Source organism: Adiantum capillus-veneris, chromosome 9 (genome assembly GCF_014529385.1).
Source record: "Adiantum capillus-veneris isolate H3 chromosome 9, ASM1452938v2, whole genome shotgun sequence".
Taxonomy (NCBI): Eukaryota; Viridiplantae; Streptophyta; class Polypodiopsida; order Polypodiales; family Pteridaceae; genus Adiantum; species Adiantum capillus-veneris.
The window spans coordinates 106,637,205-106,659,341 of record NC_140939.1 but is presented as its reverse complement, the minus strand read 5'-3'; the positions used below and the strand labels follow the sequence as shown (position 1 = coordinate 106,659,341).

The 22,137-nt window shown below is 41.8% G+C and overlaps 1 pseudogene; it reads right to left on the bottom strand.

The window, feature by feature from the left end:
• Nucleotides 1-14,489: 14,489 nt before the first annotated feature.
• LOC147450942 (uncharacterized) lies at nt 14,490-15,043 on the bottom strand (annotated as a pseudogene).
• Between the last annotated feature and the right edge of the window lie 7,094 nt (nt 15,044-22,137).

The following is a 22,137-nucleotide window of genomic DNA, read 5'->3' as shown; positions in this document are numbered from 1 at the left end:
TTGCCAAGTTATTGGCCGTTAAAGATTCACTGGGGGACGGTTTCGTAGCAGCCCGGTCTGCTCAGTCGGTGTGCCATCTGGGAATTTTCTACTTTGACCGAGTTTCAGAACATCATGCAGCAATGCTTTGGTTGATATGTTGTGCCTAAGAAGAATATTATTTATTGGAGATTGCTGATAACAGGAAATGCCCAACACGGCTATGGCTTAAGCAGATACAAATCGAGGGTCATTGTTCAAATGCAATCACTTATACGTGCATCTAGCACGCTTGTGGCACTATTCGAGACGTTTTTACGGGCATCAAAATTCACGATGATATTGTTAATCGATGGCTACTAGAGAAAGTTGTTGTGCTTGGCGATGCTTTAGTCGATATGTATGCCAAATGGGATACCCTTTAAGGGCCGCCCGCCCAAAAGAAACAAAGGGCCAATGCCCTCCCTTTAAGGGCTTCCCGCCCAAAAGAAACAAAGGGCCAATGCCCGCCCAATGTGTTCGCCCAATGGAGGAAGATATACTACTTGGCAATACCTCGGTCGGCATGTATGCTAAATGTGGTGCCGGGCCAACAAGGGCCAGGAGCAGCCCAAATTCAACCCAAGTGGCTGCCCAAGAAGGCAAGCCGGCCGCCGCCCAAGGTGATTAACTATGGTCACCCTAAAGCCTAAGTGTGTGAAGCCAAGGTGAAGAAAATGGCGAGCAACGCGTAGGCAAAAAACACAAGAGCAGAGGATGGACGAGACGCTCGTAACACGCAGTGTAGATGTCGGATGAACACCATGAAGAAGCAGAAAATTCACAGCATGCCAAGGCGTACCGTTTTGGAGCCTGTCCTGGAGGGTTTCATGCGCCCAAAGCACCGGCCCTACCACATCATAGGGGGGATTTTTTTGCCTTCCTAGTAACAACGGCGCTGTCGTTGCTAAGGGAGGGAGGAGCTATTAATAGAGGGTCTTTTGCATGAGGAATTAAAGGCGAGGAGAGTTGGGAAGAAAGCGAAAATCTTGGGGTGAAACAAAGCTCTCTCTCTCTCTCTCTCTCTCTCTCTCTCTCTCTCTCTCTCTCTCTCTCTCTCTCTCTCTCTCTCTCTCTCTCTCTCTCTCTCTCTCTCTCTCTCGCTCTCGAATCAAAGCATAGAGGAATAGGAAATGAGGGCATAAGTGTTGCAGAACAAGGGGAAATTGGAGTGAACGAAGGAGGAGGAAGTCCATTGCATGCAAGGAAGCGAAGGAGACGAGGGTTAGGAAGTGAAGAGCTCGGAAGAGGAGAGAGGCGGGCAAGCTCGGCTAATCCTCGGCTAGTGACACAAGTCAGTGAAGCAAAAGGCTCTCTCTGTCCCTTTCGACCTGGATTCAACGAAGAAAAGAAAGGCAGGAGAGAAGAAGGGCTTTCGAGGAAGCTCGGCAAGACAAATGAAAGAAAGGGAAGGGCAACGAGGGGAGGAGGGCTTGGAGCAAGCAAAGCTCCCTCTCGATCTCTCCAGCTCTCTCTCTCTCTCTCTCTCTCTCTCTTTGCAAAGCTTGGAGCTCGGTAAGTAGGCAAAGCTCTTTCTCTCTCTCTCTCGAGCTTGAACAAGAGCAAAGCAAGGCAAGACGCAAGAGGAAAGCACGAGGCAGGCAAAGCAAGGGTTAAAGCATCAGATAGAAATTTAAGAGTAGGAGGAAGTTACAACTAGAGAATGGCAATTAAGCCAGTCCAAAGCATAAAGAGCGGGAAATTGCAATACAGTTTGTAATAATTGAAGCATGATGATCGACAGAGTGAACTTACATGAGGTTTGTAGAATCTTGAAAGTAGAAGAGGTAGATAAAGCGACATCAGCTAGAGATTTCTTTAATATTTTGTTAAGTCTGGTGTCGTTAACGGCCCGGTTAATCCTATAAACAGGAGCTTAAACTCCTAGTTAGCAGATGATCCATGTGACGGTGCTGTTAACAGCCCGCCTTGGCTAAGGATTAAGCTGTACTGAAAGTAATATTCAATTAATTGATGATTGCGGTGATTGCGAGAGTCAGTTGCATCGGTTGTTCTTGTTCTCTCTCTTTCACAGCTCTCACAGTCAAAGGCCCGCGGCGCCTGCCCGGCTCACATATTGAACACATATCCCCCGACAACGAGATAGTGATCATCATTAGCATGCAATAATTTGTTTGCCCTAGAGATTGTGCGAGAGTTCATTGTTGCCTCAAGGTCAAAATGCAATATTAAAAAATCATGATTGATGTGTCTATCAAAAAATGACTCTTTTGATCCATCTATGTGGTCTGGAGAGAGAGAGAGAGTGACAAAATGCACAGTATTTTGTCACCTCGGCTCCCCACTGGGGGTTGAGGTAACACACAAGAAAAGATTCCAATGGGTTTTGGACAAGCTAAGGTGCAAGATGAAAAGATGGGAGTATGTGTTGCTCCCTTTCCCAAGCAAGGTGAAAGTGATCAACTCATTTATGTTACCCCACATAGTCTTCACTAGCCCGCTGCTCAAGCTTGCCAAGTACGATTGGAAAGATTTCTTGAAACCTGTGAAAGGATTCTTATGGAAAAATAACACTAACAATGTGACCTCGTGACAGTGGTCCTGATGGAAATCAGTGGGCGAGACCTGTGGAGCAAGGAGGAATAGGGATTCTCAACCCAACCGTCCTCCATGCACAGGCCTGATGCACCAGATTCCTTGCGGCTATTTTTGAGCAAGACTAGGAATGGGCGATTATGACTAAGGATATGGTGATCAAGGCAAGATTTCTATCTCAAGGAGCACAATTGAAAGGCCTTGAGGTGCACAACAAGTCGCCCCCTCGTTGGTCTAGACAGGGTCTTGGGGGGACTATTGGTGAGTTAGTACGAAAATGCAATAGAGCATTGAAGGTGTTGGACTAGGGAGAGCTAACATGATATTTTCAAAACTCCATCCGCAAGCTCCAACCTATTTTTGTCGGGCCTTGATAGAAGCTCAAATGGCAAGGTTTGATAATGATGATCATGGTGCTCCTTGTAGGAGCTATGGTTTCAAGCTTTTGATGCTTGAGCTATTGAGCCTTAAAATCCACTTCTTCAACTCAAAAAGCAAGCCACAGAGTCCCTCCCAATATTGCTCAAGCTCAAACATATTGGCTGCAAATTGTAGACAGCGCATGCACTCAAAAGAGATGATGCCGCATATATGACTTCAATTTCCTACACACACTTGCACAAGGTCAAGTTTGCAAGTTTGTAAAACATGCGATAGTGCTGGTGTCCTACTGCTACCCTTTTGTGGATTCCTACATTCTACTTTGCTAAGAACGTTACAAGTTTGAGCTGATGTGTATTGAGTTATATGCTTGCAAAAATGGGCTCGTGTTTCCATCAACCAAGATGTTGGAGATTATCTGCATTCTTGAAGGTGACCGCCAATTGAGATTGTAAATTGCTTACTTAGTACATCCTTCACAAAGGCTTCCAATGGCACATGTCTTCAAGATTGCTGTGACCTCAACAACAAGGCAATGTGAAGAATTACCAATTAAAGCAGTGAGGACTCAATGGAGATCTTCTCTCTCTCTCTCTCTCTCTCTCTCTCTCTCTCTCTCTCTCTCTCTCTCTCTCTCTCTCTCTCTCTCTCTCTCTCACTCACTCACACACACACACACACACACACACACACACACACACACACTAATAACACATTTGAAATACTCAGCTAGTGAGATTTACTACAAGGATTATATATATACACTGAGTAAGAGATAAGAGGGCATTCAATGAATGAGCTTATTAGAAGAATTCTAAATTCCAAACGCAAATGTAAGATAAAAAATACTAATTATTTGTTTGACAAGCCCTCAGTGAGGGTAGTGGCTCAATGCAAATTTATGAACTTATCCGACTCTTGTGAGTTGATTAAGCAAGAGATTAGTGTGCAGAGAGTGAATTGTTTACACTCAAATGCACCTTAACCAAGCTCTAGTACCAATTTTTAGGATCCATGGTGGGTGTAGTTGTTCAAGGGGGCTTGAAGGAGAAGGTAGCCATAGCTGCATAGCTAGAGAGAGAGAGAGAGAGAGAGAGAGAGAGAGAGAGAGAGAGAGAGAGAGAGAGAGAGAGAGAGAGAGAGAGAGAGAAAGAGAGAGAGAGAGAGAGAGAGAGATAAAGAGAGAGAGAGAAGGAGACACCTTCAATAAAATATAATCAATATACAAAAAAAAACCTTAGTAGATGTTATGTACAACATGTGCTTTATATTTAAGTCTTGGAATAGTTATCCGGATTGAGCCTCAGACTTACAAAAAGCCATGTAAAATCATACAACATAGTATCTAGGATATTGTGCCACACACACACTTAACTTCCACATAGGCTTTTAAGACTAAGATATGTTGCACACACATAACATAACATTACTTGTCCTAGGTGGAAAAGCTATACACGCTATCACATGGGTTTTGCCACATAGGCACTGAATGGACTAGGGGTAGTGCATACCTTATGTTGGTGCATAGACCAAATACCATATGCTCAACACACCTAACATGGGACAAGTGAAAAAGAAACCCCCATGTCTATGGAGAGAACACAACCAATTTTTTGTCAAAAAACACCCCTTCCAAGAAACAATGCAATACTTGTGAAGTACATGCATCTTGAAGGACAAGTGGAGGCGTAGACCATAGTATCAATCATGCCCTACAAAGAGGCGAGTTCGTTGATTGTGGTAGCAGAGGAAGCATAGTACACTCAACCACAATTTACCATATTAGAACTAATCTATCAGACACTTCCAAAGGTAGCACATTTTTACTTCATTGCAAACCAGGAAGCTAGGCTACCCATGATGAAAAAAATGCATAAACTGAGATCGAGGAATTTCCATAACTATGGAGTTGATGATCATATTGTCAATAATTCCAATAAGAATGTGAAGACAATTGAGGCTTATTGCATGCAATGTGGTAGAAGAGGTGGGAATTATCTACAGAATTGTCCTAGGAATCATGCTAACAAGGGAGGTGTGAGAACCCTCGTCCCGCTCGAGAAGTCTGGAACATGCAATAATCGTCTATTTATGGTGCCTGATCTGCGATGATGCGTGCACCGCCCTAGAAATGGTCAAAAATAGAATGTGGAAAAGTGCTTTGGGTATCGAGGATCAAGCATACAAAATTTGGTGAATTTTCGAGTCTGTTTGGGGTTTTCCTCGCGAAAAATGCCCCTCGGGGATCAAGATTGGCCAAAACTGGGTCCAGAAAGGTCAAAAAATGACCGCTTCTATTCATCATAATTTGCCCAAAAAATGTCCACATTGAACTCTGAAAGTCGTTGAGAATTGCCCAAGTGATAAGGCTTCAATTTGACACATCACTCACGATGCCGTGAGTGTTGAGGCTGAGGAAGAAAATTTGAAGCCAAGTTTTGGCACTTTCACCTCTGTGTGTGTGGGAGGTAGTAGGGTTCCTATTGGTGGTCTAGAATGCAGTCCCGTCGCGTTCGCGTCCTGTTTTTGAGTGTGTGGAGGAGTGAATGCGAGATTTCTCTCTTCAATTTTGCACTTGGGAGAGTCTATGGAAGTTTTGAAGTTTCCATGGATGTGTGTGTGCAAGGAATTGTGCGAAGAAGGTGGGACTTTCTGCAAGACTATGTCACGTTGTATTGATGCGATTAGGGTTAGCGCTACTCCAAAGAGTCCAACATAATGGCGTTTGGTGAAGGCTTTGCAATGGTTTGTGAGAGGCCTTTTGTGGCTGGAGATTTTGAGTTTTTGATGGTTTTTCTTGTATATTTTGGTCACCATCAAGTGTCATTTCAAGTGTTGATTGACTCGACTCACCTTGTAGTTTCGGCGGGCAGACAAGGGCTTGTAGGTCGAGGTGATGGGTGTTTGAATTGAGCTTGCGGGTAAAATTTTTAGAGAGCTCTTGAGTGGTGGTGAATGAGGTGAGTAATTTAAGTGAATTCCTTGTGTGGTGTTGAGTTGTCTGGGTGTGTGAGTGTGTGCACGGCGTCTTTTGCTCCATCATCCTTTGGCGATCCCGCTAGGGAGCGAAAATTTCCGATTTTGCACCCAGAATTTGGATTTCAAGCAGTGATGTATGCATATTTTGGATGTTGAAGGGAGTTTCATGATGGTGGTGCCATTCCAACCATCTATTTTCATAGGTTACAAGGATGCAGACGATTGGCTTGCATCATATGAGTTTGATTTGACATGTTTATGTTGTGGAGCTCCAAGTGAGGCGCAAAAGCTTGCAGTTATCAATCTAGTGGTCAGAGGGAATGCAAGAGATTGGTATGAGAGCTTGTCACAAGACGACAAGGGAAATTGGGACATGTTCAAGAGATGCTTTTTAAAGCGGTTCAAGAAGGTGATTTCTCACCAAGATGCATGGAAACAGGTCACTAGTTTGTTTATGCAAGAGCACGAGTTTGTTGCAGATTTTTGGCCAAGATTTGATGATGCTTGGAGAGTGTGGAAAGATGCTCTATTGCATGTGGAAGACATTTCTAAAGAGGAGTTCTATTCTGGTTTTACAAATAGCCAAAGAGTACAGGTATTCACAAGTTTGTTGCGGGTCCGTAAGTTGAAAGTGCAAGAGAAAGAGCCCAAATCCATGTGTGAAGCATTGAAGATAGCGCTACGAAAGGAGAGAAAGCTATGTGTTGCCATAGGCATGAACTTCCTTTTGTCAATACCTGGTATGGATAGTGTGGATGACCTTTATGTGCATAAAGTCACAGTTGCAGGTGGTCATGTTGGCAAGGATGATAGTTTGGAGACAGGTGTGGATGCCCATATGCCCAAAATCAATGCAAATGAAGTATATGAAGCAATTTTGGAGACCATAGACAAGCCTTTGGTGCAAAATGGCAAGGACATAATAGATGAATGCAAAAGTTTGAGCACTAGTGTGGAAAGTGAAGATGATGAGAGTGAAAATGATCAAGATGAGGTAGCCTATGATGGGGATACATCCGATGCTGATGAGAGTTGGTGTGATGATGTATGCGATGATGACATAGAGTCACTAGATCCATTGAGGGATATGGTAGCCTTGCACAAAGAGAAATGTATATTTTGGGAAGGGGCTTTGTAGCAACATGACATGGATGCTCGCATTGATGATGATATGGATAGGCTATGGTCATGAATTTTCCACATTAAGTGAAGATGATGTAGGAGAGGATGATGCTATGATAGTTGATGTGACCTTGGGTGCATGTGATTTACCAGAGTTGGGGGTTGGGAAAACCTCTAGTGGTTGTGATGCAAAGGTATTGAGTCATCAAAGTTATAGGGATGAGTTCTTTGTGTGCAAGGATTTGATGCTGGTTCCATCTCCAAGGGATGTCCATAATGATACGTGCCATGTGGTTGTTCAATACAAACATCTTGAGGATGCGGTAGACAAGAAAGTTTAAGTGATCTTTTGCTTGCACGATGATTTGATGGACGCATTTCAAATGCTTCAATGTATGTTTGGACCAGATCCCTTTATTTGTGAAGATCTTGATTGGCAGTTAGCAAGTCTTGGGGCTAGCTGGCATGATAAAGACTGGGTAATGATGTCTTGTGTGGCTTTGTATGCATGTCTTTGGATTTTCAAGTGGAAAACACTATATGTGGAAGAAGAGGATGCTAGTGATAGTGTTTTAGAAGAGAGTTTTCGATTTTGGAGTGGAGTTGTTAATGCTTGGAGTGATGGTCTCTTGGGCGTGGTGAATGAAGAGCATTCAATTCATCAGGAAGATAATGTGGCATTTATGGTTGTCAATCAAATGGGCTCTAGTTATAAGATGCATTTTGAGGTATTTGTGGGTTTGGCTGATCGGAACAAAGTATGGTACAACATGGCATGTGCCAAAATTGGAGAAGATTCAAATTATTCTTGGGATCCAGGTGTGCGGTGGAATTTTGGGAAGAAAAACGATGCTTTTTCATTTGATAGGGGTGGTTTTGTTGAGCATGTAGTTAGTTCTATGCGGATGGATAAGTTTCCCTATGATCTAGGAGAAACTTTGGGGTCACTTTTGCAGTTTTTTTGTCATTGTTTGATGCAAGTGTTGAGCATAAATGCTCAACTTAGGGCTGGGCAATGATGATAAACCACTTTTGGTGTGTACAAAGTAGTGAGTATATGCATTGTCATATGTACAAAAGGATGAAAATACATGCATTTGGGAGCTTTGCGAAGTGGTTTCAAGTTCTAAAAAAGATGCAATGTGTACACATTGTGAATAGTTAGGTTCGTGTGCTAGCAGTCGGGCACATGTACATGCCCGTATAGGGTGTTGGCACCTTAGATATGGTTTCGGATGGTGTCTTTTGGCTCTAGGGAATGTTTTTGGGATTTTTAGAATGTAAACAATGCAAGTGGGAGGTGTGAGAACCCTCGTCCCGCCCGGGAAGTCTGGAATATGTAGTAACTATCTATTATGGTGCCTGATCTGCGGTGATGCGTGCACCGCCCTAAAAGTGGTCAAAAAGAGAATGTGGGGATGTGGCAAAGTGATTTGGGTATCGAGGATCAATAGTACGAAATGGTGAATTTTGAAGTCCGTTTGGGGTTTTTCCCGCGAAAAATGTCCGTTGGGGGTCAAGATTGGCCAAAACTAGGTCTAGAAAGGTCAAAAAATGACCGAAAATGGTGTGATAAGGCTTCAATTTGACACATCACTCACGGTGCTGTGAGCGTTAGAGGCTGAGGGAGAATGTTTGAAGCCAAGTTTTGGCACTTTCACCTCTCTCTGTGTGTGGGAGGAAGCACGGTCCCTATAGGTGGTCTAGTGCAGTCCCGTCGCGTTCGCGTCCTGTTTTCGAGTGTGTGGAGGAGTGAATGAGAGCTTTCTCTCTTCAATTTTTCACTTGGGAGAGTCTATGGAAGTTCTAAGGTTTCCATGGATATGTGTGTGCAAGGAATTGTGGGAAGAAGGTGCGACTTTCTGCAAGACTATGTGACCTTGTATCGGTGCCATTAGGGTTGGCGCTACTCCAAAGAGTCCAACAGAGTGGATTTTGGTGAAGGATTTGAAATGGTTTGTGAGAGGACTTTTGTGGCTAGAATTTTTGAATTTTTGATGGTTTTTCTTGTATATTTTGGTCACCATCAAGTGTTGATTGACTCGACTCACCTTGTGGTGTCTGCGGGAAGACAAGGGCTTGTAGGTCGAGGCGTTTGGAGTTTGAATCGAGCTCGTGGGTAAAATTCTTAGGAAGCTCTTGAGTGGTGGTGAGTGAGGTGAGGAAAAAGAGAAAATTCCTTGTGTGGTGTTGAGTTGTCTGGGTGTGTGAGTGTGCGCACGACGTCTTTTGCTTCATCATCGGTTAGCACCTCAAATAATGCATCTATAGTTCTAGTCAAGGTCATGACAAGTGTACAAGCAAAGAGAAACAAATAAAACCGTTGGTATACGTGTAGGTAAATCTAGAGAGAGGCACAAATTTATTAAAAAATAATCAAATTGCAAATTTTTGACGGCGATTTTTGCGGGCATTTTGATGGTGATTCCGACACACTAATTTGGGCAGAAATACCGACGCCTTTACTGCTTATTAGTCACATCAATGGTGTTTTTGAACACCTCCGTTTTTTGAGACACCATCTCTAGAATCTTTAGTGAAGTTTCAAAGCATGTGTATTGAGAGATACCATATATAGAAGCTTTATTGAAATTTTAAAGCATGTATTGATGAAATGTGGCATGTTAATAAAGATTCTTTGGCACAAACATATATTCTTTAACACTTAGTGGCACTATAGGTGCCATTGATTTCTACATACAAAAGAACGGTGTACTCTGCAAAACACTCAAAATAGCACATAGAAAGACCTAAACGAATAAATCGACGTACCTGCTGACTCGCACAAATCCATAATCGAGCACAACACGAGCAGAGAGAGATAGAGAGCGGGAGAGAGCGAAAGAGCACGTGCAGATGCACCTCCTAGAGCGGAGTTCTACGTCGGCATAGCAAGAGAGGAGGGAGGAGAAGAGAGAAGAAGACACAAACACTGGGTGCAATCTCCCCCCGTGCAAGAGTGACCATTTCCCTCTTGCACATATTTGTTTTATAGATTTCTCAAATGGTCAAAGTGAGTACAAACTGACCGGCCGGTCATAAATGACCGAAGCTCATAAAGTGCACTTGAATAATACATGAAATGTATTTATGTATGCATAGTATTAGATCGGTCAAGTCTTTTCCACATGTCAACTTCAACAATTAATAGAAATATCAATTCCATTACATACCTCTCCGTTGTAAAGTAAGTGTCCTCAGTTGCGAAGATAAAATCTGCAAACCATACTTGTCAAAAATAGTGATTAGTATTCTGTGTCAAAAAAAGAACGTTGTAAAATGAAAAAATTATGAAACGAAACAACGTTGCTTATGCTTGCCGTCATCCACATACTACCTATTCTAGTGTCCCATACCACTAGAATAAGGATTATATGCCGTACCCTGATGAATCAGGCCCTTTCATTGGTCACACTCATCATCAATCTCATAGATCTCAAGTCCAATTTGATTACCAAGTTCAAATCCAATTTCAAATATAACCCCAAACATCTACCAACATGTATCCATTTCAAATCCAAATCCAATATCCGTCATTTTGTATACCCGGGTAACAAAATCATACCAGTTGCAGTGGTGGCCAACCACTGCAGCATGATTTTGTGATTGGTGTTGCCTAAATCGGTGAATCTACACCAATAAGACGTGCTGTCTAAATCGGCGAATTTGCACTAATGCTGTCTAAATCGACGAATTTGCATTTGATATTATTTAAAAATCAAGAATTTGTCAGTTATCAATGTGCTGCCTAAATTGGCGGGTCTGCGCCAAGATGAGTATCTACACACTGCCTAAATTGGCAAATCTATGTGTCTATGACCAATGGACTAGGCTAGGAATAAAATTATATTATTTATCACATGTGAGAGACCAATTTGGAGCATGTTTGAGTAGGAGAGTACTTAAAAACTATTGTTCCCTATCCCAGAGCACCTTAGCAGACATGAGTAGCTGCATAGCTTATTGACAAATCATCTCAATAAAAACTCCTTCCAATACAATTAGAAGCCATGATCTTAGTAGTGTTTGAGTATTCAACTTAGAACACAATGAAGAGAAATGAAATATGGAAAGAGGAATGATGTATGTTATGTACATACCTGAAGTATATTTTGCATCAAAATATGCAGGTACATGTGTGTGGCGAGCGTGAGGGTCTTGTAGTATTTTAAATCATGTGTTTAGCAATGTAACTCTCATACTACTTGAAATTGTGGTCTTGTAAACACCATTTGCTATCCCATCATGTGTGTCTCAATAAATACTTGAAATCAGAAAGCAAACGGTTCAATTTATCTGCAAAATTGGTAAGAATGAGTGGACGAGTGAAATATACGGCCGAATAAGTAGAGTATATGCAAACATTATCCTTGCACCCTTCTAGATAAGCAAAGAGAGAAGTTTTGATGCCTTGTTAGAATACTCAGCCCATGCGCCAGGTGAGGGTGTTAATGTTCCAAAAAAAAGCACACAAAATTGCAATATTGTAATGTGAGGAGAGACTTTGCATTAATCAACCGTACTTTCTACTTAAAATGGAAAAAATAAAATAAAACACTTTAGTTATCTCGCAGCAAGAAATTTTTGCAAAAAAAAAAAACGAATGAATACAACATGAATATAGCATAACGACTAACAAAATTGTAACGTAAAATTGTGGATAAAGTGCCAATATACGGATGATAATTTAAAGAAAACATGGCCCATCTGTGAAATGAAGGTAGGGAAAGTTGATGATTAGAAGTGAGATGCAAGGTAGAGATCCATTAACAAGTTACACTCACTCTGAATGGTAGGGTTCAGCCTAGTTGTAACTATACTCTGATCTTTAAGAAGAATATCAAAAGTACAACACCAAGATCACTCACTACCTGCAACCCTGATCAAAATAAAAGAATAAAATGTGGTGGTTTTGAACAATTAGCGTGAGGTATCCCACTTGGTTGAAGCTACAAGGGTCTCCCCGCTTCAAGATTTACAAATTGTACATAGTTAGATAATTCAGACTATGTATATGTGATAGATAGAAAGGACTTGTTAGCAATGTGGAAGGATACTTTGGCTTAATTTGACCCAAGGCGTATAAAAATATAATTCTATCCATTGTTTTTTTTTGAACTACAGGTGGCAAGCAGAGAAATGAGTAACGAATTCATTATCCAAAAACCAGTAATGAGGAGATTATCACTGCCTAGCCAAAATTACAATAATGGTATGATACGATTCCATATCGTGTTGTGTCAATGAGTCCAACCATCCCATAGTTTATGATTGCGCAGTCCCATGGATACCTTGCAGCCGAGGAGTATCCAACTTTATCAACCAAGGTCTTGGATCATGATCATCGTCTCTAATTATAGAGTGGTTGTCAATTTTTGAATTGGCCAATGATAGTCATGGAACCTACGTAAGGCGACAATTTTTTTTTATGATTACCATTATTTTTTATATTTATTTTTTTGCTACCACATCTAGAAGATGCTACAACACAACACTGGAGTTGATGATAAAAAATACAAGCACATATGCTTACGAAGGACAACATGACTTCCTTAATGTTTCAACCGTCTGTAAAAGGCTTATGAGATCAAATTGATACAATCCTTATGGATCCAATACAATGTCTAGGTACAAAATAGAATGAAGTACAACAAAAGATTGAAAAAATCATCATCAGCATCGGTGTCAATGCCCGAGGGTGCTATGCATTGGGCATCATCTGAAAAAGTATTGTAACGGTCGCTATAGAGCTTTGTCAATGTCTACCACGGTAGGTAGTCATTGTCGGAGGGGGAAGAGAAATAGAGAGAAAATGAAATGAAATGCTATATTACTCGGCTTCAAAAGGCCAAATTTACATATGATGCAAAACTGAGACAATCTGTTTGAATCGAATCCAATGTCTGGATACAAAATAAAATGGCAAGACTAAAGTTAAAAAACGTGAAAACAAAGCCTTGCAGCAGTCGCTCAAAAGCTTCTTCAATGTCAAGAGCGTTGTCAATGGTCGCCAATTGCATGAGGGGGAGGCTACCATATCAGATGAAGAGAGAGCACCACTGGCTGAGGGGGGTAAGTTGCAAGGAGTCTTACCGTAGCCCGAGCGAGATTTTCCGAGCGAACTAAAACCCGAGAGAATATCAAAATGACATCTACCCATGTTGTACTATGTATGCTCTTAATTTTTTTCATACTTACATTTCATTCCATGTAATTGAATTATGAACTAGAAGCTTTATTAAGTATGCCCATTGTCTGTCTTTATTTTCTTTTGTTTATAGCAGAGGTGTAGGGAGGTAATTTATCCCACAAATATCCACACTCTAGGTGATGTGATTAAGAGTAATGATTTGGTCATGTGATTTGAAGTAGTTCTCATTACCATGTGGAGTTGCAACCCATGCAACTTTGGAAATAGTCAGTAACCAATTTTGGTAAGTGAGAATCATGAGTTGTGGGCTCAATAGAGAGAGGATATTGATGACCATACCAATGAGAGAAAGGAGGATGATGGTTGGATCTGGAAGACCCTGAGGATGGGTTGCTCCCTTGCATCATCATCAGTGTTGTGGCCCCCTCTAACTGACACAGGGTTGCCTACTCCTTCCAACCTGCATGATTGCTAATTGCCAGTAGTCCTCCCATTCTACATCCATCTTCACATTCTCTCCACAACCACTGTTCATGCTCTTAATTAATATCCATTTACGGTTAAGTGCTACTAGGTGAAACTATAGTCCATCAATGGTATGGTTCTAAGCTTCTTGAAATATCTCCATATTGTCGCGACACTTTGACTCATCTTGAGTTACTGCCTGCAAACTAGAGTCCTTGTATTGTCAGCTTAGGCAATTGTAACACGAAGAATAGTTATTAGTTGTTTTTTTGAAAAATATGCCTCAGTCATGGTCACGGGAGGGGATCTATGCACACAAGTTTGTAAGTATGCCGACTTTGACATAGTTACCATTGTAACCGGTTTAGCTTTAACAAATCGAAAGGCATTGAGGTGTTTTCTACCTTTGCAATGTCGCACATCATGTGTACCTCACAAGCATTGCTTTTGCAATTTGCAATGTGGCTTAACCTCAGTGTCACACTGTCACACAAGGTGTGTGACTCATAGACATCGTTGTTGCATTGTCTCTCTACCTACCCTGCACTATTATCAATACTCCCTCCATATCTAAGTGTTAGACATGCAATTAAACATCATTGTGTGTGACTCAATGATGGTGTGGGCCTCATTGTCATTGCTATTGCGCTATTTCTCTCTAGCAGCCCTACACGATTAGGGTCTCATTTTGTATTGTTGGATGTGATTACAATGTAAGTGTGAATACAAGATTATGTTTTGGCATGCCTTAAAAGAGTAGAAAAATGACTCAACTAAGTACTTGAATTATGACGAGTGACATTAGTGAAGTACGTAATTAAGAAACACAAACCATAAAGAGTCGGCATGCAAAAAGTTGAAGGTGAAGATAGAATGTCTCCTTGAATCTCAGCTGGGCAGAGAAGGTCTGGAGTCGTCGAGGGGATCCAGTGGCAAGCGGAGGTCTAGAGGCAGTACAGTAGCTTGCGAGAGGGTGAGGCGGCGGTCCATACCATCAATAAGGTCGTTGACCTGATATTGCAGCAGGCGACTATAATTATTAATGATAGCTGGCGGGAGGGGATCATTAACTATGCCTGGCAGGGTGAGTGCCAGTCCCAGGTCCAGCTCATCACCAGTAGCTACAGTACCACCGGATGCTTGAAGTGTAAGCATATTACGAGCTTGTAGAAGGTCGGGTGGCTCCTCCTCCGCCTCCAGCGCCGCCAGATGGGAGTGTACGTTTTGTAGCTCCTGGCGCAGCTATCAGACGACGGCTTGCAGGCAGCATTCCTCCGGGCCCCCTACCGCCTCCTCCTGCTCCTCCTCCTCCTCCTGCTCAAGCTTGCCTACTAGCTGAAGCCCGCTTATGCGGGCTGTGATGTCGCCCATGCCCTCAATATGATCTCGACGGGCGGCCCTGCACCGCTGCAGGCCATACCTTCCGCCCTCCACGTCCACCCTCCCCCTCCCCAGCTGCTCCTGCCTCTCCTCCCATGACCGCTTGCAAGATTCCTTGTCCACCCTGAATATAATATTGTAGCTACTATTTCTGCTTACAATCGCAACGAGCTCTACTTCTTCTTCTCTTTTGCTTGCAAACGACCCTGCAAGACGTGTTGGGCTCCGATAATGAGCCCTTGGCAGGCAATTGAACAACGGACCACTTTATATTATGCTGGTGATTGTGCCAGCGGCTGGGGCGAGCACACACGCTTAGATATAATTGTAATCACATCCAACAATACGAAATCACTCTTTCTCTCTAACAGTCTCCAGATCCAGTTGGTGTCGATCATGGAATTGAACATGAGTGAAGTTATGATCGTACTCCATGATGGCCTGGGTAAATTTTCAGCAAAGATGGGTGTCACGCCCGAGTAACACTATAGTGAGGATGGTCGACATCAAATTCTCCACTGAGTAATTCTATAGTGAGGACAAATGAGCTCTCCAGTGTCAAACTGTGCATCAAGTACTCTACAACAATGACAAGAGTCAAACATTTTCTTGCATCATTCCTATAGCAAGGATCACACGATGGCGTGTACGCGACCCCCAACAAGAGTAGGTATGTTCAAATTTTTTGAGGTGGGGGAATCTACCAAGATGTTGTGCTAGCTTAGAGACAGAGAGGAGGGTTGGGGGCGGGGGGAGAGAGACAAAACGAGATATGTCATCTGTTGACGACGTACATGACGGTGGACTTCAGAAGGACTTATTTTTTTGCTGCGCATGATCTTGGGAATGAGATCGCACAGGTGGAGATGTGTCGTCTTCTTGTTTTTTTGCCCTACGAGTTGAGGTGCAAGGCCACTCACAACTCGCTTTAGGTGAGAGTTCAGAGGCTTTGCAATGGTGGATGCTTGAAACAAATTATCACCTCCTTTCAGATTACCAAAAATCTTGATGACTACTAATGCAAGTACGACGACGACATTCGGTGAGTCGATTAATACGCAGGACCACATCAGCTTGAATGACAAGAAGTACTACGTGGAGATGTGTAACATTTAATGGCCTAATAACTTATGTGTAGCGGAAATTAGCATGAACATAGTGGGCATTTCATTAGAATAGATTCCTAATGAGAATTACAAGAGTGCTTGGGTGGAGAGAGCAATAAAAAGCATAACACCTAGTTAGATAGCATCGACAATACTTTCAAAAGAGAGAGAAATTAAGCTATTGACAACAGTTGAGGACCGGATTTTCATGGAGCCGGTCCCCCCTCCAAAAGGCTTTGTATTATGGTTTCTCCCATCAAGAGAGACATTGTACAATACAATTCTTTGTGTTCCTTCAAGACTAGCTAGTGCAATGAAGATGGAAACTTCATGCACTAAGCAAAACACTTAACAAACACAACTTGAATTATCCCCGTTCTCAGACCCAAGACCTCACACACCTTCGAAGATGGTGAGAGCTAGCAGGGTATGAGAGTAGATTGAGAGGAAGAAGGAGTATCTTACGAGAAAGATGTACATCTCCTCACATAATCACTCATATTAGCATAGCTTAGCTTAGTAATTAGCTTGGTAAAGAAGATGAGCATGCATTGAAGCTTGGCTCTTGGTTGGATTTGCATCCACATGCCAAGAGAGTGTTGATGTAGGCTTCTATCTCACAAGCTTGGAGTAGGTGATGAGTTCTCCATTAAAGCTTGGGAAGAGATAGTCTTCTCTTTCTTCACACATGAGCTTGTGTGAGTGTGTGTGTGATAATGCCTTGCAAAAATCAGCCCCCTCTCTCTCTTGGGCGAGCCCTCTTGCTAATTGCTCTTGCTGAAGCCTCATTGGCCCTCCCCAAGTCAAGCCAATTACAATTAAGCAGCATAAGTGATAGCCTTCTGACATGTGTCCCCCTTTCCCCTTTTGTGAGAGCTTTAGGTAATTAAATGATTAAACTAAACTCTCATTGGACCCCTTTGCCTCCTGGCCAATAGGAATCGATCAGGCAAGCCATGGGGCTCCTGAATGCTCATTGGACCCCTTGGGAGACTGCCCAATAGTCTTCTAGGAGACTTAATTCTCATTGGTTTCTTTTATTAAATGTTTTTAAATTAATTAAACTAGATTTACTCTAGCTTAATTCTCATTGGTCCACTTCAAGGGTCATCCAATAGAAATTGGGCACACCTTGTGGGCATCTGGCCTAGGAAGCTGACATGTGTCCCTCATTCCCTTTGTGTAAAGGGAGCCTCTGTGTGTGTGTGTGTGTGTGTGTGGCTTTCTCTCTCATCCCCTACCTTTAGGGCTCGCCCCCTCCCATGTAGGGATGTGCAAAGACTTTTAGGGCACACACAAAGCATCCAATTTTCCCTAGGGTTGACCTTTGGACACAACCTTTGAATTTTGGAACCTTAGCATTTTGGAAGTCTTAATGGGCTGAACCTTAGGGCCTTTTTAGCCCATTGTTGCACATGGCTCTTTTGCAGATGGCCCCCCCTTTGGATCCCTATTTTCCCTCCTTTGGATCCCTACTGTGGCCGGTCTGCTAGCTTAACCAATATTCTAGCTTTTTCTCCCCTGGCACTTTCCCACATTAAATGATCAGTTTAATATGAGAAAATTATCATTTAGGAGAATTAGATATTGATTATTATGAAAAGATGCATATCAGAAGCTCTCGTATACGATTCTGATTGACACCGAAGCTCATATATCGTGCTCAATAGACGTCGAATTGGGAGGGAGAGATCACAGGCCCACCTAATAGCACTGGTAGGCCAAGAAGGGAAAGAGGACATCAATGGGGGCAGACCTCCACAAATGACGTGGCGCCGTTGAAAGGAGCCATAATTGCACTGCTCACTGACGCTCCTGCAGAGGGTAGAGGGTGATGCGCTTTTATCTTTATATTGTCTTATGTTTCATGGCAACTGCGATCTCTGGCTGCTTGTGACACAGCTTTACCATGGCTGCTCGTGAGTGCCCCTTGTCCCGCGTGTGCTGAGAGTCTCTCTCTCTTTCTCTCTCTCTCTCTCTCTCTCTCTCTCTCTCTCTCTCTCTCTCTCTCTCTCTCTCTCTCTCTCTAAAAAAACTCAACTCTCTTAAAGAGCGCGCGCCGGCGCGCGCTCTTTTAGAGAGTTGAGTTTTTTTTTGGGAAAATTACCAAAATACCCTCCAATTTGTGGAAATTCCCAGAATACCCCTCAAATTTCAAAAATTCCCAAAATACCCTTGTATCTATTTTGGTAGGATTGTTCAAGATTTTCTGATTTTTTTCCTTTTTTGACAATTCAGATCTGTTTTGAGTGCTTAGCATGTAATTTGTTACAAAGTACCTCGCAAAAATAGTCGATTATGTCTAAAAATAATGAAACGATTTATCTCCAAAGCCTACATAACCAACTCAACTTCTAGCTTGAGCATCTTAATTTATTGATAGATAATCAGTCTTCTTATGAAAAGATACAAAAAAATTTATCTTTGGAGAAATTTAATCTCACGACCAAGGATATTTTGGAATTTTGGAAAATTTGAAGGGCATTGTGGGAATTTATGACAAAATATTGGGGATATTTTGGGAATTTTTGAAATTTGAGAAGTACTTTGGGAATTTCCACAAATTAGAGGGGCATTTTGGTAATTTTCCCTTTTTTTTAGAGAGAGAGAGAGAGAGAGAGAGAGAGAGAGAGAGAGAGAGAGAGAGAGAGAGAGAGAGAGAGAGAGAGAGAGAGAGAGAGAGAGAGAGAGAGAGAGAGAGACGTCCACGATGAAGAGGAAGCAGAAGTAGTTGCAGCATAAACAGTCATGATGGTCAAGCACCACAAAGGTGGATGTAAAAAGCACGGAAGAGGTGACACAAACCCCATCAGATGCTCCAACTATGGGCGATGTGTGCCCAAAGACAAGGCTGTCAAGCGGTTTCTTGTAAGGAACATTGTTGAACAAGCTGTTGAGCGAGATGTGCAGGATGCTTGCGTTTATGATGGGTACACACTTCCCAAGCTTTACGCCAAAATGCAATACTGCATTTCATGCGCCATTCACTCTCACATTGTTCGTGCAGTGAGATCTCGCACAACAAGAAGGGTACGAGAGCCACCACATAGGTTTAGACGCACGGAGGATATGCAGAACCAGAATCAGCATAGTAATGTTCCTGTTGTTAGGAAGTGAAGAGGTGTCTAATTAGTGCATATTAAGCCAGGAGAGAAATAAGACTCATGAATTTTGAGTTCTATCATAGAACTCTTAAGAAGATGCATTCTACAAGAATTGCCAGTGTGGTTGAAGCTATCAATAACATGGACGTTGAGTCTTTTGGACGGGATTGTACCTAATGTTTTGGAAATGTCTTTTTAAAGTTTTTTCCAAAAAAAATAAAAGAGAGAGCGAGAGTCTGACTTGCTTCCGAGACTCTGAGAGTGCGTGACAAAGAGAAGCCCTGCAAGTGAACAAGAGACACGACACTAAAAATTCACTCAACTTGGCCACTGAGAGTGAGTGACCGGTGCTCGAGAAAAACGTTTTTCCAAAAACTTGTCACACGTACATGTTAGAAACAATAGAGCTAAACTGACTAAATGTGAAGGTTTTTAGACCAATTTACACTAATTTTCTTCAAATTTTGGAGGTTTTCTCAGTTTCAACTATAAAATTTAGAGGTAAATCGTTATTATTGGTGAATGCCTATATTCGAGGGTATGATATATGTACACACCCACGTCTACATGACAATGCATGTAGATCCAATAAAAATATTAATATTGTAACGAGTGATAAAACCTTAAATTCCTAGCGGCCTAAAACAACCAAATTGCAAAGAACTAAGACCTAAGCAGCTAGCCCTAAGTGGCCAACTTCAAGCAGGCAAAGTATATGTCCCTTTTATAAACGGATTGAAACAGCTAGATTGCAAAGACCTAGCACATAAACGACTATCCCTAAGACCTAAACCCTAAGTGGACTGAAATAACCCAACCACTTATCATAAGCGGCTAGCCCTAAGCGGCCTAAATATCGACTAGCCCTAAGCGGTTTGAATACCAATCAGTCCTAAGCGACTAGTCCTAAGCGGCTAAGCGAATGAATAGTGTAGCGTGTAGGCCTAAGCGACGTGGCTAAGCGGCTAAATACCTTAGCGGGTAGCCCTAAATGGTTTGAATATCGACTAACCCTAAGCAACTAGCCTTAAGCAGCTAAGCGACTAAATAACAAAATGAGTATGCCATAAGTGGCACGGCCAAGCGGTTGAATACCTAAGCAGCTAGCCAGAGGCGGGTAACACTAAGCATCTAGCCTTTAGTGGCATGAATACTAGTTAGTCCTAAGCGGCTAGCCCTAAGCAGCTAAGCGGCTGAGTACCTAAGCGACTAGCCCAAAGCGGCCAACTACGTCGGGTCGACATAACAACATCAATTTGCCCTAAGCGGTCGACATAACAACACCAATTTTCCAAAGGCATGAGGTAAATCAAACGTAATTAAAACTTAGCACTAAGACTCAACTAAAAATATTTTGATTAACATTTACAACACCTACAACAGGTCATAGTTTATAAAAGCAACATAATTTATTAATTTCTAAGTAAATTTCCATAAAAATAAAAAAAATAATGCTGACTTAAATCAAAATAACTCTTTTTTTATTATTAAATTTCATTTTCTTTCTTTATGAATGATAATTTTGTTATTTTTAATAAAAAATTAACAATAACAAAACTAATTTGAAAAATTCATTTCAAAATGTGTATGTGTGAGCGCGCATAGTGTAGATTGTAGGAAAATTAATATGTTTTTTTTATTTATTTGCATGCATGTTTATGTTCATGTGTGTATATGTGTGCATGTATGCAAGAGAAGAGAATGATAGAGCACTCACATGTAGCCTATTTGAGCAAGAAACACTTGAAAAAATACCGCTAAACCTGAAAACACACACACACACACACACACACACACAAACGAGGAAATCTACTACAAATCTCGAAAAGAAACTTACCTTGTTGATACAGGGAAGCGTTTAAGTAGATTTTCCAAGCCCGACAAGCCCGCAACACCAAATCTGCAGCAAGTGAGGAGGAGGAGAGCAAGAGAAGAGGAAAAAATAAAACAAAAATGCAAGAAAACGCTCACACTATCAAGAAAAAGCATTGTATCTCAAAAATACACGGCATGGAGGTGGAAGGAAAAAGAGCAATACCCTACACGAGATGTTCAACTTGTTCTACGGAGTTTTAGGGGGGGGGGGGAGAGAGAGGAAGAAGCTAGAGTGCAAATAAGTTTGAAATGTTGAATAGGGAAAGTGGTTAGCATGAGATGATCACAATCATATCATGCTTCAAGTGCAAAATATCGATCCGACGATCGTTGGAGACAAGGCGGCGAAATAGAAGGCGTTGGATGGAAAACTAATAAATTTTTGACACTAACCATTTCTATTGTAAACATGCATTGTAATGCCAAGTGATTTGTTGACACCCCAATCAATGGTTCCATGGGTCAAGTTTTATTTATTTTGGAGTTTCTTTCAAATTTTATTAGTTTTATTGAGTTTTTAAGTTATTTTTAAAACTTTAAGTACTATATAAGTAGAAACTCACAACTTAAAGTTCATTTCTTGTTCACACATTTTAAAAGATCCTCTTGAGTCCAAATGAGTACGCACTCATATCTTGCACCACATGGATGATTCACATGAGTATACCACTATGCACATCAATGTCACCACCACCACTCACATCACTAAAAATTTGCAACCAACACCTCATGAAGAATCTATAGCTTCAAATACATATGCTCAGCCACATGTGGATAACCCCATTGCAATCTGCTCCAAACACCCAACAACACCCCCAACCATCAAATCCAGATGATCTAACCACCATGAGATAGATTTTTGGTGAGTTTGCACCACTAAATCATGCCAACCGCACACCTCTTTCAAATCCCCCACCAATTTCATCTCTAAACAGACCCATACAAGAAACAAGAGCAATTGAAGAGGAATACCAGAGTCCTCTACAAAACAAGGAGCCCT